The sequence below is a fragment of the Phoca vitulina genome, unplaced genomic scaffold (assembly GCF_004348235.1).
Source record: "Phoca vitulina isolate PV1807 unplaced genomic scaffold, GSC_HSeal_1.0 scaffold15, whole genome shotgun sequence".
Lineage (NCBI taxonomy): Eukaryota > Metazoa > Chordata > Mammalia > Carnivora > Phocidae > Phoca > Phoca vitulina.
Genome location: NW_022589718.1, coordinates 18,370,710 through 18,397,056, shown reverse-complemented (window position 1 = coordinate 18,397,056; position 26,347 = coordinate 18,370,710). Strand labels below are relative to the sequence as shown.

The window sequence follows — 26,347 nt, the reverse complement described above, 5'->3', positions numbered from 1 at the left end:
CTCAATGTGAGACAGGAATCCATCAAAATCCTAGAGGAGAACATAGGCAGTAACCTCTCTGACATCGGCCACAGCAACTTCTTTCAAGATACATCTCCAAAAGCTAGTGAAACAAAAGCAAAAATGAACTTTTGGGACTTCATCAAGATAAAAAGCTTCTGCACAGCAAAGGAAACAGTCAACAAAACAAAGAGGCAACCCACAGAATGGGAGAAGATATTTGCAAATGACACTACAGATAAAGGGCTGGTATCCAAAATCTATAAAGAACTTCTCAAACTCAACACCCAAAAAACAAATAATCAAGTCAAAAAGTGGGCAGAAGAGATGAACAGACACTTCTCTGAAGAAGACATACAAATGGCTAACAGACAGATGAAAAAATGTTCATCATCATTAGCCATCAGGGAAATCCAAATCAAAACCACACTGAGATACCACCTTACACCAGTTAGAATGGCCAAAATGGACAGGGAAAGAATAAATATTGGAGAGGTTGTGGAGAAAGGGGAACCCTCTTACACTGTTGGTGGGAATGCAAGTTGGTACAGCCACTTTGGAAAACAGTGTGGAGGTTCCTCAAAAATTTAAAAATAGAGCTACCCTATGACCCAGCAATTGCACTACTGGGTATTTACCCCAAAGACACAGATGTAGTGAAAAGAAGGGCCATATGCACCCCAATGTTCATAGCAGCAATGTCCGCAACAGCCAAACTGTGGAAAGAGCCGAGATGCCCTTCAACAGATGAATGGATAAAGAAGATGTGGTCCATATACACAATAGAATATTACTCAGCCATCAGAAAAGATGGAATACCCAACTTCTACATCAACGTGGATGGGACTGGAGGAGATTATGCTAAGCGAAATAAGTGAAGCAGAGAAAGTCAATTATCATATGGTTTCACTTATTTGTGGAACATAAGGAATAACATGGAGGACATTAGGAGAAGGAAGGGAAAAATGGGGGGGGGATTGGAGGGAGAGATGAACCATGAGAGACTATGGACCTAAGAAACAAAGAGGGTTCTAGAGAGGAGGGTGTTGGGGTTATTGGTTAGCCCGGTGATGGGTATTAAGGAGGGCATGTACTGCATGGAGCACTGGGTGTTATACGAAAACAATGGATCGTGGATCACTACATCAAAAACTAATGATGTATTGTATGGTGACTAACATAATATAATAAAATTAAAAACTACAAAAAAAAATTGCCTCACTACTTTGAAATTTTTGTCTTTGAAATTAATCTTGGCTATTTAAGAGTTGCCACTAGAAGAACCGTTGCTTTCCTGATCGAAGCCTATGTAGAATGAGGGATCCTTTTTTGTATATGACAGAATCGATCATTTTTTAATTTATTTTTATTTTATTTTTTTAAAGATTTTATTTATTTATTTGACAGAGACACAGCGAGAGAGGGAACACAAGCAGGGGGAGAGGGAGAGGGAGAAGCAGGCTTCCCGTGGAGCAGGGAGCCCAATGCAGGGCTCGATCCCAGGACCCTGGGACCATGACCTGAGCCGAAGGCAGACACTTAATGACTGAGCCACCCAGGTGCCCCTCGATCATTGTTTTAGTATGTAATTCTAAGGGAATAAGATGGTATTTCAAAATACATATGGTAGTAGGACTGCAGTAATGACATCCTCATCCTGAGTCTCCTTTGTTTGCTAAAGTACACAGAATACTAAAATGGAATAATCTTTAGTATTTCCTTTTCAGTTTCTTCCTCAGAATTCTAATGTCCAGGAAAGGAGTCTTTTAAAATGTTAAGATACACTATCTTATTTAGTGTTAAAATTAATAGAAATACTTAAAGGCATCCTATGGTCTTCCCCTGCATGATGCCTGCTTAACATGGAACCAATTAATTGGGTCTCTAGTAAAAACAAAGTGTGAGAGAAAGAAGAGGGTAGGAAGGCAGACAAGCTTATGTTTAGCTAATGGCAAAAGGAAGTATGCTGGGTTACCACTGCTACTGCACAAAACAAGTTGAAATCCCAAGGTACTTATCACTCTGACATTCTAATAAAAGATTTCTCTATTTTTTGATAGTTACACATTTCTAGCCTCTTCCTTAGGGGCTGTCTTTTTATTCATCATCCTACATCAACTTTCCTAAGGTAGCACCAGTTTTTGCTAGGCTGCTACACTAAATGGCAGATGTGATATCGATCATAAAATAGCTAGGCTGGGTCCTCCTGGATTTGACTGAAAGAAGAGCTATAAATAGGTATTATCTTACATCTAGGTGCAAAGAATGCCACTGTGTTTGATTTCTCCAGAGGGTGCACGTAACTCAGGCTTGAGATTCCTAAGTACTTCATTAAATATTTGGCTTACTAAATAATTACAATAGACCTAAAACAGTTCTTCATGAAGACTAATAAATCTGTCTGCCTCTCAAAGTATTTCACTGGTCAGCTGTTAGCAATAAGCTACGACTCTCCCTTTAACTGAAATTTTAGGGCGTCTTTAAGTCCTATTCCAGTTGAACTTAATGCATGACCAGTTGTGGAGTATGAAACCCTTACCCGCCCCAGCCATATTCCAAAAAGGATTTCTTCAGTTTTTCTTATTATAGTTGAAGATCAAAAAGGTTGACCAGTTAACCTAGGTCAGTGATTCTCAAAATGTGTGTGCATGACATTCACCTGGGATATTTGTTTAATAAAACAGATTCTCAGACATCATATGTGGAGATTATAATGCAATAGGTCTGTGGTAGTACCAGAAATTTGCACCATTCATGAGCTGAAAGCCACTTCTACACATCTATACTTTGTAAGAGGCTGTATAGGAAGAAGGGAATGTGTAATCCTTTGAAAGTTGCCAGAAAGGCTACTTACTGAGAAAAAAAGTCTTACTAGTAAGTTTGGTTTTCTTTAAGTAATACAAGAATTGCTACATATTGACAGAAAACATCTTATTATAAGAAGTTGGGTTTTTTGGTTGTCTTTTTTTTTATAATAAAAGAACTGCTACATATCCAGAGAAAACACCTTATTAGTAGGAGGAGTTTTTGTTTTTATAAATAATAAAGAATTGTTATTTCAAGTGTAGTCATTTAGCTCTATGGATGCAAGCCTATAAAAAGAGTGCTGGCTGCAAATCGGCCCCAAGCAACAGAAAAACTACATGATGTTTGTCAAACAGGTGAGCGACAGATATTATCACAAGTCTGAAAATTCAAATTTCAGTCATCCTGTCCAATATTATGAGATATTTCCTAGAACACTACAAAACACAGGGTAAAAGTTACCAAGAAGCGGAAACTGAGCATATTGGAAATGGCAGAACCAAATGGTGGGCTAGCAGCTCCTAACTGGGGACCTAAGAGAAACTAACAGTTTTAGAATAACTGTGACCCCAGGCTAGAAAGGGTGTGGTTGGTCCAATTCAAACCCTTCTCCACAAAAAGTTATGAGCCCTGATAGTAAAGTGGAGAAATCTCTCTCATGAGCTAAATTTACCTGAATTTACCAGTCTTATTGACTGGTAATTCCTGTATTGCAAGGGGGCAGGGCTGGTAACAACAAAACAGAACAAAATTTTTTTTTTTCAATCAATCCATTACTAAGGAAATCCTAAACAGAATATTCTGTGAAACAGTTCATTATAATTGCCCCTTCCTAGAAGGTCAACCAATGAGAACATAGAGTGCAGGGCTGGAAAACTTAGGGTTAGAAGTACAACCCTAAGCCTCAGACACTAGTGAGAGAAACTGGGGATAAACTATGTTTGGAGAGGTGTCTTTAACTTTCTGAACAGAACTGGTAATATGACCAATGAGATAAAGATCTCATTTGTACTTTCAAAATGTTGAGAGAATAAAACTATAACATAGTGAGACTGTTTTTTCCAAGTGTACGGCAAAAATTTAAAAGGCCCTATGACTCACCTTCTAAGTAATTTTAGTAATATTTTGTTGACAACACATTTTCTAGCCTTATTACAGTTTTCATTTCATTGAGTAACAAAAGAAAACTTGAAAGGCATAGTGTAATTATTCTCATAGAATTTTCTTTTGTAACTAAATAAAATGTTCAAAAGAAGTTATGTTCAGCATTTTAAAATCCAACTGAATAGCTTTTAATGTGAGATATACTGAATGTGTAAATCTACAATGTGAAAGCTTTGGTAGTTCTGTCATATCAGGTATATATGAAAAGTATAATAAAAATGTGTGTTTTTTTTTCTTTATATCCTCAAAAATAAGCAACCATCAAGGTAGTTTAATACTCCCAAGTTGTTATTATAAAAGTAATCCAAAATGCAAGAACAATAACAACAACAGAACAACTAATGTAGCTTAAATTTTACATCATTCTGTGTTTAAAAATAAAATCAGTCATTTTATATCACCAAATATTTTACACCTGTGACTGGTCTAAGACATGCATTAGGAACAGAGCTTCTCTGTACCCTATTCCAGTTTTGCCAACAAACTGAATGATTTCCCCCTAGGAAAGCCTTTTAATATCTCTGTAATTCACTTTCCTGGTACAGATCATTTTTTGTTACCTATGAAGCTATAAGGTGATAAAAAAGATATTATCAAGCAAAGTCTACAAAAGGCATTTAAACAAAAAATAAACAAGAATCACTCTTTTGAAGCATAGATTCTTACATTTCTCTTCTTTTTTTCATGTGTCTATGAAAATGGATGTCTACCTCTCTACTCTTAGTACTCACATGATAGATAATTCTTTGGTAATTCTATACACATAAGCATATTCATGTAGATGACAAATGCCCTGGGTGGCCAGGCAATTATTCCTTAATAATGAATCTTTTAGCATATCTGTTAAATCATCCTCTGAACATTATTTGTACTTTGTATTTATTCATGTTGCTGCCTCACTGATTGCAATATGAGCAAAATATTGCTGAGTCAAGTCCCATTACATCATGCTGAACTATCTGCTATGGCAGTTTTTCTAGTCTAGTTCTTCAGAAAGCTTTAGTTTATATCCTTGAAACTTATATTGTCTTAATAATGACACGTTCTCTGAAGTTTGCCAATTGCTTTAAAAGTCCAGTGTCATCCATTTTCTCCAGACATCTAGGACCACTGCATTTTGATGAGTGAAACTAGGAAATCACTGCCTCTGAATCTTTGACATCAGAGACTCTATCTTGACATTTGATATGAAATATAGTACAAAAGTATGATAAATGAAACCTGTCTAAGAAATGAAAATGAGACTGATAAGGATTCAGATATTAGACCCATATAACACGGCTGACAGTACCATGGCTTTGTGGGCCTTGAGAATGGGTTTAACTAATGATGGATATTACTGGTTGAACCTGCTAATCTGCCAAACGAGACATTAAATTCTTGGTTTAATTTTCTCTTTCCTTAAACTTAACTATTTGAAGGCTATAAATTATCAACATTCATCTTTATATTTAATCAGTATGCTATCAATATGAATTCAGTTATATAAGAAGTATTCTGCATATAACAGGCTGATATACAACTTGAGGTTCTACTATAAAAACTTTATAGCACCAAACATGATAATCTTTAATAGAAGTACCACACTCTAATGGTTGGGAGCTCTGGTTACAGAGCTCAGGTTGCTAGGTTTGAATTCCAGCTTGAGGGATTGGGCATGTTATTTAATTAACCTTGGGTTCAGTTTCTTCATCTATAAAACTAGGTTGTTATAAAAATTTAAAGCTTTTAGAAAAGTATAACATGAAGTAAGCCTTAAGTGTTAGCTATTATTGTCATTATATTTATTCCAATATTTACTGAATATCTAATACGTCATAGGTACATTTCTAGGCACTTGAAATAAAATAGTTAACAAATAAACCTGGCCTCAGAGGCTTACAGTCTAGTATGAGCAGAAGGGTAACATGATCTATACTGAGAATAGACTATAATGAAGCAAGGATAGAAGCAAAGAGACCAGAGACAAGTTACCAGAGTAATCCAGACATAAAATGCTGATAGTTTAAAGAAGGTTGATGGCAGGTATTTAAGAAGTGATATATCCTGGATATATTTTGAAGGAAGAACAGCATTTCTTATTTCTCCTGTTTTTATGCAAGATGAAAGTATAACTTTATAAATGATAGAATGAATGTGTAGTAAAAATGTAGTTAAAGTAAAAAATCATAGTAAACATATACGTTGTAGTATTTATAGTAATACAAGCATAGAACATTTACATTCAGTTAAGGAAATAGGAATTTAAAACAATCTACAGGTTCAGTTGTATGAGTTTATTAAAATACAGAGGTCACTCAAATGGTAAACATACTTATAAAAGAGAAATGTTGGGTGCCTGGGTGGCTCAGTTGGTTAAACGACTGCCTTCGGCTCAGGTCATGATCCCGGAGTCCTGGGATCGAGTCCCACGTTGGGCTCCCTGCTCGGCAGGGAGTCTGCTTCTCCCTCTGACCCTACCCCCCCTCTTGGGCCTCTCTCTCACTCTCTCTCTCTCAAATAAATAAATAAGATAAAAAAAATAAAATAAAAAATAAAATATTAAAAAAAAAGAGAAATGTTAACATTATTTGCCCATGAAGTTCTATTCTCTATTATGTTTTCTCTCTTGAATGCTGCATACTTTTCAATCAAACAGTTCTGCTGTATGAAAGACCCCTTCTCAGCCAGGTCTGTATTTTCAAATCATACTATTAGTTGTGTATATTTATTTGAATATCCCACTTGAATATCCTTAACACTTTAAAATATTCGCAAATGTCAGTATTCTCCAAACAAATTAATTTCTTTGCCAGAATTTCATGCTTCTCTCAATAATACAGGCATTCTTCTGATCTCATTTTCAACTTTGACATCTGTGCCTACATTAATCACAAAGCCAGTGAACACTTTCTATTCTATACTTGCCATTTTTCTATTACTTTGACACAACTGATTCTGTGTGAATGCTTATCATATCATGCTTGGATTATGGTTTCCTAATCTTTACTCTCTAATCTCTCACTTCTAGCTAAATCGTCCAAAATCACTTTCATCAGTCTACTGCTCACAAACTTTAGAAAATTTAAAGGTGCTGAGAGGCCTTGCCAATATAAGCTAGATACTTTTGTGTCAATCAATCAATACAACAGGGCGCCTGGGTGGCTCAGTTGGTTAAGCGACTGCCTTCGGCTCAGGTCATGATCCTGGAGTCCTGGGATCGAGTCCCGCATCGGGCTCCTGCTCAGCAGGGAGTCTGCTTCTCCCTCTCCCGCTCCCCCGTCTTGTGCTCTCTCTCTCTCTCACTCTCTCTCTCAAATAAATAAAGAAAATCTTAAAAAAAAAAAAAAAAAGAGAATCAATACAACAAATACCTATTCAGTACTTAGGAGTAAGAGATACTGCACTTCATAAAATGAGAAAAACAAGTAAATAGAAAACATGGTGTTTTTTCTCAAAAGGAAATATAGCATATGTGCATAAAGAAATATCTGAGCATAAAGGCAAAAGAGAGTGAGAGCACTGTGCTTAACACTGTACATTTTGTAGACCAAGATTTGAATCTGTGCTTGAGTTGCCTTTGTAAATGGGGATAATAATAGTATCTTTCTTATTGAGAAATACTATAGGATTAGACATCGTAAATTAGTAAAAGTAGCTATTAAGTTGCATGGCATTTAGTAAGGACTCTTATCTTTTGGTTATCAATTTACTTATGTGTACAATGACTTTTAGAGAAATATAAAAGGCAAAATTACTGAATGCTGAAATGGAAGAAAAAAGACTCCAAAGACGGTTAACTGCAAACAGGGTTTTTGTTTTGTTTTGTTTTGTTATGTTAGTCACCATATAGTACTTCATTAGTTTTTGATGTAGTGTTCCATGATTCATTGTTTGCATATAACACCCAGTGCTCCATTCAGTACGTGCCCTCTTTAATACCCATCACCAGGCCAACCCATCCCCCCACCCCCCTCCCCTCTAGAACCCTCAGTTTGTTTCTCAGAGTCCATAGTCTCTCATGGTTCCTCTCCCCCTCCGATTCCCCCCACCCTTCATTTTTCCCTTTCTTCTCCAACAGGGTATTTCAATGTATTTTATGTTAAGAGAAGCTAGGGACATGAGAGAATTTCAAACAGGTAGAATGTGACAATGAGACTAACACAGAATGGGAAGCAAAATTGTTTATGTGATCTTACTGGGAAGGAGTTTGGAGGTAGCCAAATCAAGCACAATTTTTCTCATATATATATATATATATATATATATATATATATATAATATATATATAATTATGTTTCAGTAAAAATTCTGTTCACAGCCCCCAAATATTCTCTACTCATTTCCACCTCTTCAGGTTCTTAAGGCTGTTTCATTTGTCTTTTTCCTGATACATACCAAGGAATGAGCTTTATTCTTACTGGTTAACCAAAATTTGCCTTGATTTTAAGGCAAACTTAAATTCCCCATCTTTTAATAAAACTTTTCCTGAGAGGGGCGCCTGGGTGGCTCAGTTGTTAAGTGTCTGCCTTCGGCTCAGGTCATGATCCTGGGGTCCTGGGATCGAGCCCTGCATCGGGCTCCCTGCTCAGCGGGAAGCCTGTTTCTCCCTCTCCCACTCCCCCTGCTTGTGTTCCTTCTCTCGCTGTGTCTCTCTGTCAAATAAATAAATAAAATCTTTAAAAAAAAAAAAAAAAAAACTTTTCCTGAGAATTTTGTCTTGCGGTAGTATTTATGGCTCTTAAACTATTATAATATTTATTGTCTATCACATTTAATCTGCATCTTGGTCATTTATAATTTTAGTGTTATTCATTTGAGTTTTAAGTCTAGAATCCTATCTGTTTCAGGAAAAGGGATATATTATAGAATACAAACAGAAAACATTATTTTTTAAAAAATATTTAAGAGAGCAAACAAGCCTGGGTGAGGGCTTGACTAGGGGTAGGAGCAGAGGGAGAGAATCTCAAGCAGACTCCCCACTGAGCAGCAGAGCCCATGGGAGGTTCATTCTCATGACCTATGAGATCATGACCTGATCCGAAACCAAGAGCTGGATGCTTAATCGACTGAGCCACCCAGGTGCCCCACAAAATATTACTTTAATAAAGAGAACAGTCTTTAAATACTTCAGTGTATTTTAAAACAATTTAAATATAAACTACATTAAAACCCTAAAGTAAAATGTAAAACAATTATAAGAATCTATATATTTAGAGTAATTCAGGAATTTAAAATAAAAACCCAGACCATCTATTAACAATTCCCTATTTTTTTTTAACTTCTCAAATGAAGCTAAAACTGAAGTAAAATTCCTCAAACTGGAATGAACAGTTAAACTCAGTTTTTTTATCTATATAGAGAAAAAGAGTGATGATTTAAACAACTATAGTGAATATTATTTAAAATTAATAAAATCAGAGTTTACTGGTTTTAGACTTATAGTGAGCTCATTAAATAATGATTCTAAAGTAAACAGTTTTTTTAAAAGCCAATAAAAATTTTTTTTTAAAGATTTATTTATTTGAGAGAGAGAGAGAAAGCTTGAGCACAAGCAGGGGGAGCTGCAGGCAGAGGGAGAGGGAGAAGCAGGCTCTCCACTCATCAGGGAGCCTGATGCCAGGCATGGAGCCCGATGTGGGGCTTGATCTCAGGACCCTGAGATCATGATCTGAGCTGAAGGCAGACGCTTAACCGACTGAGTCACCCAGGTGCCCCAAAAGCCAATAAAATTTTTAACACAGATAGTAACCTTTGGTGGTTATTATTATGTACTACAAGGATATAATTTAAAAAGATAAATGTATTTCTTAGGAGATTTCAAGTGTATTCCATCATTAGTAATGAATGCATTACAAATAATATTTGTGTATCAGTGTATTACAAGGGGATACTTGTATGCACATAACCAATTTTTACACATAAACTGGTTTTGTTGTATATGCTTCTGTTTTTAAAACAGTAGCTAACTTCTTCTTTATAGATTTCAAAACTTACATTAGCTTCCAAATATCAAAATCAAAATTTACTTTCACTTATTAAGTATGATACCATTAAGTACACCTACCTTAAACACGAAGAGCACTTCTCTTTTATCTGTAAGCTTTATTTTTTTTTTTAGCTGGCTAATTCATAAGAAATCCCTCAGATTTATCCTTAATCAGAAATACATATTAGGGGGGAAAGGGCATTCACAAATTCTCCATTGGGAAAGCATGGTCAAAACTCATCTGCAATTACAGATTTCTAATCTTTGCATTTTTTTCTTGCAAGTTTTTATTGAAATTCCAGTTAATGTACACTGTATATAATATTAGTTTCAGATGTAGAATTTAGTGATTCAACACTTACATAAAACACCGGGTGCTCATCACAACAAGTACCTCCTTAATACCCATCACCTATTTTACCCATCCCCCACCCCCCTTTGGTAACCATGAGTTCTGTTTCTTGGTTTTCTTCTCCCCCTCGCCATGTTCTTTGCATTTTTCTGTATACAAATCATGCATCAACACAAAAGAGAGGTATTATTTTCAAAGAAATATTATTTGGAAAAAATAGGAAAAAAATGAGTCCTTCCATCATACCAATAGTAAACTACTTCCATAAGTTTTTCATTTATAATCAGGAAGCACTTTTTTCTAAAACAGAGAACGATGAAGAAATTTGAAAGGATATTCAACTGTTCTTAATAAAACTATGAATATATTGAAAGAAAAGTCAGCAGGTAGAGAACAAGAAACTATGTATTTACCATTCAAGAGAAATACAACCTAGGTATTTATTTATTCAGTACTGAAATAATCTGTTTTGGATTACTACCAGATGCTTTAAGGTAACTTACAACTTTATTATTAGTATAATTATTTTAGAACCATGATGCTATCAACTTTAAAGCCTCCCTGATAAGCAATTCCAGCAATTATAGTTTATCAAATGTAACTAAAAATATAGTACCTGTTTATAATGTATAAATTTGAGGTAATTAAAATATTTTATGGTTGGAAAGAAGCTAAGAAGGCTGTTTCATTCCTCGATCTTTAGATGACTGCATAATAACTTCAATAAACTTGGGTTTCAAAATGAAATCTGTATTTGCAATACTTTTTCTTTACATAAATTTATAGATTAATTATCCAAATCCTTTATAAATGTGTTTGAGGTAGAGCTACAAAAACAATTCTACTGTTATACTCCTAACAACGGAACACTTTTAGTAACGGTAACATCCAGAATGTGAATACTTTAAAATGTACAGTGTACTTTATGCACACTATCTCAAAATGCCTTATATCACCAGTAAAGATATCTATCCCATTCTCAGCAAGCGACGCAGAAGTTACTGAAAGTTACTCAATTGTGAACAACTGCTAAAGCTTCAATAAATAGGCATCCTTCAAGATGCACTTTCACTCAAAGTGCATTTAATCTGTAGGACATTAACATGAAATTTGTACTCCATTAAACACTTTTCAAATGAGGTCAAGAGCATGAATAAGTGACCAATAGTTTTTATGAGAAATATTTTTAACAAATGTTTCTAATGAATAGTAATGCTCTCCTATGGGATGAGTTGTGTCACTATACCCCAAATACCTATGTTGAAGTACCAAACCCAAGAACCTCAGAATGTGACTGTATTTGGAGACAAGGTCTTTAAAGAGGTAAATTAACATGAGGTCAGTAGGGTGGGCCTTAATCCATACTGACTGGCGCCCTTTTAAGAGGAGGAGATAAGGACAGAGACAAGCACAAGAGACCACATAAAGACAAAGGGAAGGTCTTTTTCTGAGAGACAGTCAGTATGGATTAAGGCCCACCCTAATGACCTCATGTTAATTTAATTACCTCTTTAAAGACCTTGTCTCCAAATATAGTCACATTCTGGTGTGGAGCCCATCAAAATCCTACTGGAGAACACAGGCAGCAACCTCTTCGACCTCAGCTGCAGCAACTTCTTTCTAGAATCATTGCCAAAGGCAAGGGAAGCAAGGGCAAAAATGAATTATTGGGACTTCATCAAGATAAAAAGCTTTTGCACACCAAAAGAAACAGTCAACAAAACCAAAAGACAACCGACAGAATGGAAGAAGACATTTGCAAATGACATATCAGATAAAGGGCTAGTATCCAAAATCTATAAAGAACTTATCAAACTCAACACCCCAAAGAACAAATAATCCAATCAAGAAATGGGCAGAAGACATGAACAGACATTTTTTCCAAAGAAGACATCCAAATGGCCAATAGACGCATGAAAAAGTGCTCAGCATCGCTCAGCATCAGGGAAATCCAAATCAAAACCTCAAGGAGATACCACCTTACACCAGTCAGAATGGCTAAAATTAACAAGTCAGGAAATGACAGATGTTGGTGAGGATGTGGAGAAAGGGGAACCCTCCTATACTGTTGGTGGTTGAATGCAAGTTGGTGCAGCCCCTCTGAAAAACAGTATGGAGGTTCCTCAAAAAGTTGAAAATAGAGTTACCGTATGACCCAGCAATTGCACTACTGGGTATTTACCCCAAAGATACAAATGTAGGGATCCGAAGGGGTACATGCATCCCAATGCATCCCAATGTTTATAGCAGCAATGTCCACAATAGCCTAACTATGGAAAGGGCCAAGATGTCCATCGACAGATGAATGGATAAAGAAGATGTGGTATAATATACAATGTAATATTATGCAGCCATCAAAAAAAAAAAAAAAACAACCACGAAATCTTGCCATTTGCAATGGCGTGGATGGAACTGGAGGGTATTATGCTAAGTGAACTAAGTCAATCAGAGAAAGACATGTATCATATGATCTCACTGATATGAGGCATTCTTAATCTCAGGAAACAAACTGAGGGTTGCTGGAGTGGTGAGGTGTGGGAGGGATGGGGTGGCTGGGTGATAGACTTTGGGGAGGGTATATGCTTTGGTGAGCGTGGTGAATTGTGTAAGACTGATGAATCACAGACCTGTACCTCTCAAACAAATAATACATTATATGTTAAAAAAAGAAAAAAAAAAGTAGGAAGGGAAAAATAAAGGGGGGGAAATCGGAGGGGGAGACGAACCATGAGAGACTATGGACTCTGAGAAACAAACTGAGGGTTCTAGAGGGGAAGGGGTGAGGGGATGGGTTAGCCTGGTGATGGGTATTAAGGAGGGCACATATTGAATGGAGCACTGGGTGTTATACGCAAATAATCATGGAACACTACATCAAAAACTAATGATGTAATGTATGGTGATTAACATAACGTAATAAAATAAAATCTGAAAAAAAGACAAAGGGAAGGGAAGAAAAGAAAGCCATCTACAAGTTAAGGAGAGAGACCTCTAAAAATCATCCCTGTTGACACCTTGGTCTCAGACTTGTCTCCAGAACTGTGAGAAAGTAAGTTTTTTTTTTTTTTTTTAAAGATTTTATTTATTTATTTGAGACAGAGAGAATGAGAGAGAGAGAGAGAGCACATGAGATGGGGGAGGGTCAGAGGGAGAAGCAGGCTCCCTGCCGAGCAGGGAGCCCAATGCGGGACTCGATCCAGGGACTCCAGGATCATGACCTGAGCCGAAGGCAGTCACTTAACCAACTGAGCCACCCAGGCGCCCGAGAAAATAAGTTTTTGTTGTTTAAGCTATCCAATCTATGGTACTTTGTTATGGAAGTCCTGGCAAAATAATACATGTTCCAACTTAAAAAATTATTGCTAGTTTTCTTAAAATATTTTAATTGTTGAGATTGATGGTTGAAATTTTCATTGTCAGTTTTAGAACAATAATAGCAACATCACATTTGGATTTTACTCTTAAAAATGTAATAATATTTCTTTATTGTTGTTTAGGGCATGAGTGATTTTATTCTGCAGATGGCTTATTTTTTATTGAATTATAATTGACATACATTATTAATATAAGGTATATAATGTAGTGATTTGATTTTTTAAAAATATATATTTATTTGAGAGAGAGTGTGCACAGAGGGGTAAGGGGGAGGGAGAGGGACCAACAGACTGCACTGAGCATGGAGCCTGAGATCCTGAGATCATGCCCTGAGTCGAAATCAAGAGTTGGGCGCCCAACTGACTAAGCCAGCCAGGAGCCCCTTGATGTTTTTCATACATTATGAGATCACAATAAGTCTAGTTATCATCTGTCATCATATAAAGTTACTACAATATTATTGACTATATTCTGCACACTGTACTTTAATATCTCTGTGAGACTTATTTTATATTGGAAGTTTGTACTTCTTAAACCTCTTCCATCTATTTCACCCCATTCCTTTCCCTTTCAGCAACCACTAGTTTGTTTTTTTATCTGTGAGACTGTTTCTGGCTTTGTTTTTTGTTTTTTAGATTCCACACATAAGTGAAATTATATGGTATTTGTCTTTCTCTGACTTGTTTCACTTAGTATAATCCCTCTAGGTCCATTGATGTTACAAAGGTAAGATTTCATTCTTTTTATGGCTGAGTAATATTCCATTGTGTATATATACTACATCTTTATCTACTCAAGTACTGATGAACACTTAGGTTGCATCCATATCTTGGCTATTATAAATAATGCAGCAGTGAACACAGGGGTGCATTTATCTTTTTGAATTCGTGTTTTTGTTTCCTTTGGATAAATATACATGAGAAGAACTGCTGGATCCTATGGCGGTTCTATTTTATTTATTTATTTATTTATTTATTTATTTATTTATTTATTTTAGATTTTATTTGTCAGAGAGACAGAGAGAGAGAGAGCATAAGCAGGGGGAGCATCAGGCAGAGGGAGAAGCAGGCTCCCCACTGAGCAAAGAGCCTGATGCAGGACTCAATCCCAGGATCCTGGGATCATGACATGAGCCAAAGGCAGATGATTACCGACTGAGCCACAAGGGTGTCCCCTATTTTTTTTTAAAGGACCCCCACTCTGTTTTCCGCAATGGCTGTACCAATTTATATTCCTACTAAACAGTGTATGGTGGGTTCCTTTCTCTCCACATCCTCGCCAACACGTTATTTCTTGTCTTTTTGATAACAGCCTTTCTGACACGTGTGAGGTGGTATGTCATTGTGGTTTTGATTTGCATTTCCCTGATGATGAGTGATGTTGAGCATCTTTTCATGTGTCTGTTGGCCCTCTGTACGTCTTTTTTTGAAGACTCTTCAGGGCCTCTTCCTTTGTTCTAATCATTTTTGTTATTGAATTATAGGATTTATTAATAAATTTTGGGTATCAACTCCTTATCAGATATATTATTTGCAAGTATCTTTGCCCATTTATGAACTTCAAATGTTTATAAACATAAATTATATATATTACACATACATATATATTTTACAAATGGACATGTGTGGAAAAGCAATTGGTAAGATCTCCACAAAACTGTAAACCATTGTTACTTGTGGAACAAATTTTACAAACTGACAGGAGAGTAATGAAAAGGAGGCCTATATGTTTTAAATATAGTTACGTATTGTTTGAGTCTTTTACAATGTTACAAAAAGTATTTGAGTATTTTGTGGGGATCAACATGTTCTTTTAAAGAAAGGCAAAAGTATTCTTGCCATCTAGTAGTTTATAACATTCTAGAAAAATAAGCATTGCCTGCAAATGGTGTAGGACAAATCAAATTTCAAAATTGATTGAAAAATGTCCATCTAATTTAACAACATGGAAATACCTGATGAGCTAAGTGAGTGTGATTTTCAGTGGGTACAGGAGCCAGACTGAAGTGCACAGAAAAGTGAATAGGAAATTAAGTAACTTTATGGATACAGACAACTCTTCTGGTATCTCACATGGGAAATAAGGCCATCTAATGAGTGTGAAGACTGGGATAGATGTGTAGTGGTGAGAAACTTTAGGAATAAACATTGTGGAATACATTATCAAAACAAAACTTACTTATTTTCCACACTATTTTACAAGTAGCAGCCAAATGAAGAGTAGAGCTTAACAAGAATGAGGATTGGCAAGAAGGATATGGTTGAAAAAAAAATAGGCTGGAGATTCTAAAGAAAAATTGATTTTAGTGTCCTTGGGAGACCAGCTAAGTCCCTTAAAAGAGGCTGACAAAATAGGAAAATATAGGAGGGATCCAACAAAACAGATAAGGAATAAAGATCAGAATAAGCAAAAATAAGAGAGTGGAAGAAATTGAATTCAATGATTAATTTCAAGTTTGAGATCTCGGTTTTGGAATTGTCACAAGTTTTGATGAGATGTCAAGTGCTAGTTCCCAAATGAGCAGTTTAATTGGAATGGAAAGGTAGGTTATAGAATTTAAAGAGAAAAATGATAATATGAAGTCAGTGTGCTAAAAGAATTGACAGCATGGGTGTTCTCAACAAAGGGACTTAAAAAAAACTTTTTTTTTTTATCATATCTGAAGACAGAAGAATGAATTAGATAACCTTTAGAAGTCCTTTAAGACCTTCTAATCTTACTTTTCAAAGAAGTTGCTACGTGATTGTCTTCAATATTGTAAAAAAAAAAAATAGCTGACACTGGGTATTATATAAGACTGATGAATCACTGACCTCTACACCTCTGAAACCAGTAATACATTATATGTTAATTGAATTTAAGTAAAAATAAATAAATTTAAAAAGGTGACACTTTCAAAAAAGAGTATAAGTGATACAAAGAATAGTCAATTCTAAGGAATAAAAAAATGTAACATCATTTACAGAAACTGCAAATCAACTTATTGAGGTTTTTTCCCTTGAAAATATAAAAAATAAAGGGCTGAACAATTATGATTTATCTTAATTGGAATATCATATGGTAGCTACTGCAATGTTTTTGCTTAACAAATCATAACTATGAATCCATAAAGTTAATTTCTTGTTTATGATTTCCTTTCAGTCCCTAAAAATAGTGAAAACCTGACTATATCAAATTGGGGGGAAGAGGAAGATATAAATTTTAAAACAGATTCTTAAATAACAGAATAACTCTAATTGTCAAATAAAATTTTCCAAGTGGAAAACTTATTTCAATAATATACTGGCAATTAGATCATCCCTATAGATATAAACAATCAAGGTACTATTGTTCACTAAGAGATATTTGCTTGAGCAAATTAAACAAAACTCAGATAAAAGTGTTTGCAGTCTTAATTTGCTTAGTAAAACAGGATTGCACAGTACAATGATAAACTTATCTAAAGATAATGTTAAACTATCACAAATTCCAAAATTAAGAGTCCTTGATTAATGCTTAAAGCAACTTAAAAATCTATCTTTTGTACCTTTTTTTTTTTTTTTGGTCTAGAACCTAGTAACCTCTATAGTAACCTAAGTTTTCGGTTTAGAAAAAGTAAAATAGATTATCAGTGGCACAGATACTCTGAAATTATGCTTATCCTCTCAATCTTCCAAACGTCTGAGAAAAAAGGTAGAATGTTCTATGCCTAATGGATGAATTATGGAATACTACAAGAGAAGGGAGAGAAATGTAACCTGAGAGCTTAAGGAGTTCAACACAGAGGAGAAACTTAGATGGAATTCTTCAGAAGAAATTTTTCATGATTTTTTATTACGAAGGAGGACAGCTAGTAGGGAGGGGAGATAACAAGAAAATAAGAGGAGGAAGAAGAAAAAGGAGGTAGTAGGTTTTGGGAATAACATTTGTTATGTCTGCATTACCGGAAACAAGCCTGCATTTTAGGGCAGAAGTTCTTAAATTTAATGTAGATAAGAAGTTCTTAAATTTAATGTACAAAAATTTAATGTACATAAGACTCAGGAAACCCTTGCGCAGGTGGGCGGGTTGAGGTGGTGGATTAGTTAGTGACTACAGAGGAGCATGGAATGGCTTCTGGAATGGAGGTTATGTTCCAGTTCTTGATCTGGTGTTCGTTATATGGGTGTCTTCTTTTCATGAAAATTAACTAAGCTGCACACAGGATTTGTGCATTTTTCCAAATAGATGTAATGTTTCTCTAGAAATTCCACTCAGATAAACAAACAAGTAAATAATCTAGGAATCATGCTATAAAGGTATATTTCTGCATCCCATTTTCTGGAATCTGCATTTTATCAAGTACCCTTGCGGGGCGGGTCTATGCAGCCAATCTCCAGAATATAACTGGAAAAACAACAGTTGAGAGTTTCAGAAGTAATTTCTTTATCAGCTCAGCAATGCTTTTTCCCTCCATAGGCATTTCTAGGTCATTCAATGAATCTACTGATTTTAAGCCCTGCTACTCCAGTTGTCCAGAAAGCTGACTGATCACTGACTATAGTATAAGGGCTCACTTTAGGTCAGAACTCATTTCCATTCTTAATCTTTTATTGTATCTCGGTTTAAAAAAGCACCAGCCCTATACTAGATAACACAAAAATAAACTGAGTTTTTGCATTCAAGAAGTTTAAAATCCACTTTAAGGATATATTACATAAAATACAAAAAAAAAAAAAACTATGTAGCATAAGTGGTAGCAAATCACTATAAAAGAGGAAGAATGGAAAAACAAGGTTTCTTAGAGGATACCATAAAAGCTTGATAAAAAGTAAATTTCAACATTAGAAAAAAGAATGAAACATTTCCAGAAAGGGCAGGTGGGGGAGAACTAAGGTAAGCAACGATATAGTGTGTATAAAGGGCTACCAGGAAGAAAGTACAGGCTAGGTATGTAGGTTGTCACTACATTTGGAGGGGCCTGGGATAAAAGGCAGAAATAACTATACCTTATTTTAATTTTACAGGCATAAGAAGTCACAGAAGACTTTGAACAGAAAAGAGATGTGACTTTAGGAAGCTGAATCTAGAAGCCATCAACTTAATGGATTGCAACAAGAGCAAGATGAAGGTGAGTCACTATGCTGTTATCAGTGACTGTGAATCTAGGCTACACAGTTGGACAGATCTAGGTTCCACTGCGACTCTACTTTGATCAAGCTGCTTAGCCTTTCTGAGTCACAGTTTCCTCACTTGTAATTGGGGGATAATACTGACTACTTCGTATAAGAGCACCGTACAGACTGAAGGAGGTAACACAGAAAGCTCCTAACACATTAGGGGTAATTCATCATCACTGTCATCATCACCCACTTTTTCAATGGCTCGTTGCTTTTCCTGTGCTCTTAGATTCAGTGTACTTAGATGGCTCTTGTGAGTTTTGCCTGAACTAAATTCTGATGGGGGAATTAAAGGGTAAGGGAGAAGGAAAAAGAAAATTAAGAGATAAAATACACAAGATGATAGATTAAGTCGAGTTCAATATGCCAAAGGAGAACTGGAAAATATATGGAAGAGCCAAAATACACAAAATCCACCCCCTCTAATAGTGCTTGTTCTCATCATCTCATACTTGGATTTGGGCAAAAGCTCCCAGATTGGCTCTCGTCCGTCTAGTAAAATAACAGAACTGTACATTGCTGTCACATTAATATTACTAAAAGAAAACTCTCTCTTCAAAGGTAACTAACCAATCAGCTAAGCAGGTAACCAATCTGCCTACCTGACCTTCCGAGATAAATTATGTTGGCTGCAATGTACCTTTCCAAACTTAATACTGTGTAACATTTGGCTGCCCGCAGGCTATCTTTCCTGTAACACACACCACTTTCATTTCTGCCTTCCCATCTTAATGTATGATCACCTATCATTTTGAGTGTTTCCTGTCCTCTTTTGAACCAACTTAAATATGACTTATCAAATCTAAATTAAGTACCACTTTCGCAATCAAGCTTTTCATAGCACTCAACTCCACACAGATATTTTTTGAATCTGAAACTCTGAAGTGTTTATAAATCAGAACCACTAAGTTTATACTTGCCTATGTATGGATTTGAATTGTTTTCTGCTTCACTTTATTATTAGTCTCATGACTCCAAAGGTTTGTAAAAAATAGGATCAAGATTATGCATATGAATCTCCAAAGTACATAGGATAATGCTAAACAGAAAGTGTTCTTAAATAACTGCTGATTGATTATTCAATCAAATGCTGTATCTAAAATATCAATGTTCTTTCCTTTCCCACCAAAAATCTGTTATGGCATGCATTATCAACTTGTCTCCCAAGCCAATCTGAAAATCATCTCAATCCTCTCTTTTTAACTCCGCTCATTTTACTACCTATGAAGTTCTGTAATTACCTGTCTGTAGTCACTACCACACGTTTATTCATCTGTTGCCTCAATCTCCAAACTAGACTTTCAACAATTTTATACATCACTTTCCTAAAATACAAATCTGCCCGTGCGGCTCAAAGGCTGATAGGCTTCTGAGAGCCAAATGCCTACAGAAGACAGTGTGAATATCTTAGTGTAGCCTACGAGGCTTTTCCAAGTCTGTGCCCAATAGACCTTCTCAGTGTCACCTGAACAGTTCTCAGGTTACTCTATTTCCTCTAAATTTATTACCCTGAACCTTCCAATAACTTTTCATGCCTCTATGCCTTTAGGCATTTTCTTTATTTTATGTTACTTTGCCCAGTGTAGTGGGGGGGGGGGCGCCGTTGAATAGTGACTCCTGAAATTCATGCCCACCCAGAAATTCAGTGTGACCTCATTTGAAAATAGGGTCTTTGCACATGTAATTAGTTAGGATTGAAATCACACTGAATTAGGGTGGGTCCTAAATCCAATGACAGTATCACTGGGAGACAGAAACACAGAGAAGAAGGTGATACGAAGGTGGAGGCAGAGATTGGAGTGAAACACGTCTAAGTCATGGAATGCCAAGAACTGCCAGGAATCATCAGAAGCTGGGAGAGATGTATGGCATGGTTTCTCTCAGAATCTCCAAAAGAAACCAACCCTGCTAATGCCTACCTGTGAGAGAACAAATTTCTGTTACTTTAAACTACCCAGTTTGTGGTACACTTTGTTATGGCAGCTTTAGAAAACGAAGACACCCAATTATCTGCTTGTGAAAATCCTACTTAATTGTAAAGGTCTGGGTTCTTCCACTTCTCTTTCCTCATCTCCTGAAGATGCATCCAGGCAGTAAACTGTTGCTACCTCTTCGCTCCCACAGAAATATACCCAACTTTATATCTATCACTGAGCTTCATGGTGGTTGTCATTTTACCTGTGGGTCTGAGAGCCTATCAAGAGAGAAAACAAACTTATTTTCCTTTGATTTACAGTGTTTAGTGGTACTGACGTAACAGATGGTCAAGAATTACTTGCTGAAAAAAATAAAATGTATAGGTTTTAGAAAAAAACATAAACCATTCAACTTACCAATTTTTGTGTTATATTCAACACTATTGTTACCGTGCTTGTCACAGAAGGACAGGAAACAAAAGCCCAACAACTTTAACCTAATTTCAGATTTTTTTAAAAAGTAAATTTAAAGCTTTTGAGATTAACTTGGCAAAAGCATTTTCCAGTTGTATATGCATTTTCATTAACCTATTACCTAGTTCAGTTACTCTGTGTAGGCACTATGAAACAAGTAGCTGAATCTCAAAGTGAATAATACCACCTTATATAAAATTAGGTTAGTCTGGAAGACTTTTTAAAAAATTTAAGTATAGTTGGCATTTAATATTATATTATTTTCAGGTGTATAACAGTGATTCAACAGTTACATACATTACCAAATGCTCACCACAGTAAGTGTAGTTACCATACAAAGTTTTTATAGTATTTTTGACTCTCTTCCCTATGCTGTACCTTTCATGCCTGTGACTTATTTATTTTATAACTGGAAGTTGGTACCTCTTAATCCCCTTCACCTATCTGGCCGACCCCACCACCCTTCTCCCTTCTACAACCACCTGGTTCTGTATCTCTACAGACTTTTAATATAATAGTAAATAGGTGTAAAACTTGGAGAGACTTAATATTGTAAAAAGAAAACAAGATGAGTATTCAGAAAAAAATGAAGTCTAAAACTCATAAAATATACTTTTTATAGTTAGCAAATGATGATTTATAATTCCTATGACTGAATGATCAAAACTAGCATTCTTCTAGTTATTATTGTTTTAACGTTGTTCTGGATGCCTGAATTAATTTCATGAGTTCCCTTACAACTTCAAATTCAAAAGCACAAAATAGTAGAATAAAGAGCAGGATACATTTGACAGCTTAATATATGCTTCTCTAGAAGTACTTTAGTTTCCTTAAACGTTGAAATTGTTGTAGAATGAAAGATGTTCAGAATATGTTTGTGATCACATCTTTGCATAATCAAGAGTTCAATATGGTTCATGTTTCATCCTTACACAGGCCTGTGATTTTACTTTCAAGTTACAAAATACTTATCACTGTATTAATATCTTTCTTTTATTATAGACTACATTTTAATATAGGCAACATGAAATAGGCTATACTATATATAAAAAATTGATCATAGTATTATCTTTTCTCCACTCCTGCAAATATAATTTCAGAATGGAAGCTTCTATTGATATCTCAAACCCTTTTTAAGTATTCACATTTTGATTGTGACATGTTTGGTAAGTACGAAGTCCTGATGGAAGTTACCTTCTTGATTAGCTTACTTAAGAATTAGTATTTTAATACCTAATTGAATGTCTTTGTTAGATTATATATTATGAAAAATCTTTGCTCCATTACCTGGGGAAAACACCTCAAAATAAATGCTGTTCATGAGAAATAACATTTTCTTCTTTCCCTTTGCTTCCTTAACTGATCTACTGATAAAATAAATACAAAGAATAATACTCCTAGGCTCTAAAATTAAAATTAGCAGCAGATATACAAATATACATCAAAAGATACCATGAATGTATGCCTTAATAGTCATTCATTATTTACCAAATATTCAGAGGAGCATTATGCAATACTGGGCTATATTAGGAGCACTGAGACAATAGGAGGTAATGCTGTTGTCTCTAGATCACAGTCTAGTTGAATTAGTTACAAAAGATAACTATTTCTGTTAGGCTCACTATTGAAACTGGGAGAGATTCAACCATGTACAATATGAACATCTTAAAAGAGAGTATGTAATTGGCATCCAAACCCCAAATTTACAACATATAAGAAAACACATAGTAGAAAATAGATGCCTTGAATTTGATCTCTGTTGAGTCACATCACAGGGATTCAAGTTTTATGAGCAAAAAGGAAACACGGAGTTTCACCTGATTATAAATAAGACTCAGAGCATAAAGGGGGGAATGACAGCATAAAGAGAGGCTATTTCTAAAATATCTGAGAGATGTGAGTGGTTGAATAAGACCTACCTGCCATTGCCACAGGAGTGAAGCAGTACTACAAAAAGGAGATGCATGAAGACCTTACTTTTTCTAATCTATCACAGAATAATGCTTAAGGGGTTAGAATGCAATCTTCTGAGAAAGTTCTATCAGAGCAAGCTATCAACATTTAGATAAGAGTCATTTTAAAGGCAGTTTGGTAGCTCTATTTATTACCAAAAAATTGGTACATAAAAACTTTATTACTTTATTCTAAATTTATGTGTAAGTTAATATATATGATATTGTAATCACATCCTACTAACAATTATTAACAATTATTATATTCATCTTGGTTCCTAAAAATGAATAGATTCTGCATTAGATTTCTAAAACAAGTATTACTGCTTAAATATTTATGTTTAGAATATTTTAAAATTTAGTTTGTTTTTGTTCAAAATATATATTTTAAAAAATCTACGCCACCATAAAGTCCCACTCACAATAAAAAGCTAAGAAAATATTCTAGCAATACTGCTTCTCATCACCAAAATACTGTTCCTGCCGTTCTTCTTTAGAATAATTATTCTGGTGACTGTGGCTCTAATTCCTGTCTTTAAAAAGATCAGGGGGAAAAAAAAAATCATGCTTCCAGGGCATTTTAAATTATCTTTGAACAAATAGATCATAAAAATACAAGAACGTAAATAATATACTAATGAAATAAAGCCATAAAATATGAGATGCCAAGTTTGCTATGTGACTTTGGGCAAATCATTTAACCTATTTGGATTCCTGGTTCCTTCACTTAAAAATTTAAATGAATAAGGATCCTTCCCATTATAAAATCTATGCTGATAAAGTTTAGTCACATAGGAATAAACATTGTTCATTTCTTCTACTTCCAAGCATTGTAAATCTGCTGCAAAAGAAAAAGGAAAAGAGGGAAGGAGAGGGGCACAGAGACGGGGAAGAAGGAAGGAAGAGGAAGGGGGAAGAAAGAAAAGTTCCTCTAACTGGCATGCACGTTTATCTTGGTGCTGCTCCTGGGCAGTGTTTTTGGACTGGGGCACAACATTTGGTGTGGGACAATTTTTATTGTGAGTATCCCACATACTGCAGAACATTTTGCTTCTCTGATCCTCGGTCTCTAAATGTCAGTCACTATAAAAGCAAAAATATTTCCCTGCACTTCCAAAATGCATTTCTGTGTAGGGGAGAGAGGAGCAGTATGTGTCCTCTGGAGAACCAGTGTTAGAAGCTACTGTATTAGTCGCCATAAATTGAATGAAAACTAAGCTTTGTGACTGTCTTTTTGAAAAAGTGATTCTTTAAACATGTCAGTTTCATCTCACCACTCTGGTTAATATCCTCCCATTAGGATACCACCCCACTTAGATTAAAATCCAAAGTCCTTACCATAGCTTCCAGGGCCATACAACATATGCATGCTAACCCACACTCCCACTCCGCGGGCCCAAGCCCCTGGAACCTGCTGTCATGCTCGCTGATCTCCTCTATCAACACTCACTGCTACAACCACACTGCTTCCTTCCTGTTCCTACAAAAAGTTAAACATGTTTCCATCTCAAGTTCTTTGCATTTGCTGCCACTGCCGCTCCTGGTCCTCCTTCCAGGTATTAGTACAAATCATTCTCTATTCTCTCATTTCCTTCAGGTCTAGGCTCACATGACCTCTTTGGGGATAGAACTACTCAAAACACTATATAAAAATGCATTCTCCCCCAACTCCCAACCTCCACTCTGCTTTATTTTTTCTCAAAGTACTTAGTACCACCTGACACACTTGCTTTTTCATTGTTTCCCCTAACTAAGATGAAAGCTTTTAGAGTTTAGATTTATCTGTTTTGTTCCCCACTTAATTTGCAGGGCCTAACCAAGAGCGCTCAGCAGCCAGGCTAAGACAGTATCTGGCAAACGGTAGACACTCTTTAGACTTCTCCTGAGTGAAGACACGGATACAAGGCTGCCAAAAATGGTCATTTTCAGCATCACTAATAAATATACATATATGTTAAAAACAAGACTGAAACGTCAAATTCTCCAACTCATTTGCAACCCAAAGTATGCTAACTTTGAAGAAGAAATTCCCACTTAAAATGGTTCAGAAAAAGAAATCAATAGTAGTTGGAATGTATTATTTGTTTTACCTCTATTTCCATGATATTATATTCTGTAATTAATTAGGCTGGATCCAGGCACCTCTCTTTAAAGTTTACAGCCATACTAGTGTCCCCTGCTAATTCTTTTACAAAGTCCTTGAATTCAAAAAGAGATTAGAAAGACACTTCTTTCCCTAATAATAGCAAGCCATGCAACTAGAACGAGATTCTGTCATCATATGGGCAATCAACAGCAAGCATCTCAGCAGTTCTTCCTGTTCTAGGATCTAAATTAAACAATAACAAGATAGCTTCAATGCTGCCTCCTTTGCACAAGTGTTTTCAGGTTCAAGAAAGGAGAACTAGTAGACTCAAATGTGCTGTATCTCTCCCTAAGAGTTAATTACCAAAGGACAGAGGCTTATTTAAATATATGAGAAATCCAAAAGCTGTCTATTCTTTTGGACTTCTGCTGACAATATTTTCTACTCTCCTTTTTGAAACCATTAACTCTTTGAGGGGGGATTACGTCAGAAATACAGCAACATTTTCTTGCTTAACTTGCAGAAGTGTGGTTTTGACTCACACAACCTCATTATAAATACTTTCTTCCACCGTTCACTTTTAGAAGCAAATGAGGTTCATAGAGATATGAAGCAAAGAGCAGAAGAGTCTTTACTAAATCAGTGAACAGGGACAGTACGCTTCCAGGTACTGTGCACATAAACAAGCAGTTCCATTTTCCCTCCCTGTAACTCCACTACCTGGCATTTTCACCTGTGCCTAGTAAAGCTGAAACCAAGTGAATCATGAGCTGAACAGTCTGATGTAGCAATTAGAAAAGCCAAGAGAAAAGCTAGATTTGTTTTTGTTATTGTTGTGTTGTGAATTTTTTTAAAGTAATATAAGTTTGGTACCCAGAAATAATAGTGATACTTCTCCCTGTTCAGAACACATCTGGAGACCAGTATTCAAATGTGAACACTGCAGTTACCAAGAGCGGCATGACAAACCAGAAAGCAAACAGAAAGCAGTAACCAGGTGGTGAGGAGTTACACCATCAAGGACCTGAAAATAAGTTGCCTAGGAAAGAGTCCAGATTTGAGATTCCAGGGGGTGGGGAGGAAAGTACTAGTACTCTATTAGGCATTACAAAGAAAC

At 35.7% G+C, this 26,347-nt stretch overlaps 1 protein-coding gene across 3 annotated transcripts in view; it reads right to left on the bottom strand.

The window, feature by feature from the left end:
- Window positions 1-26,347, bottom strand: part of TUSC3 (tumor suppressor candidate 3) — a 264,735-nt gene that overhangs the window by 40,511 nt on the left and 197,877 nt on the right. The window lies entirely within an intron of this gene.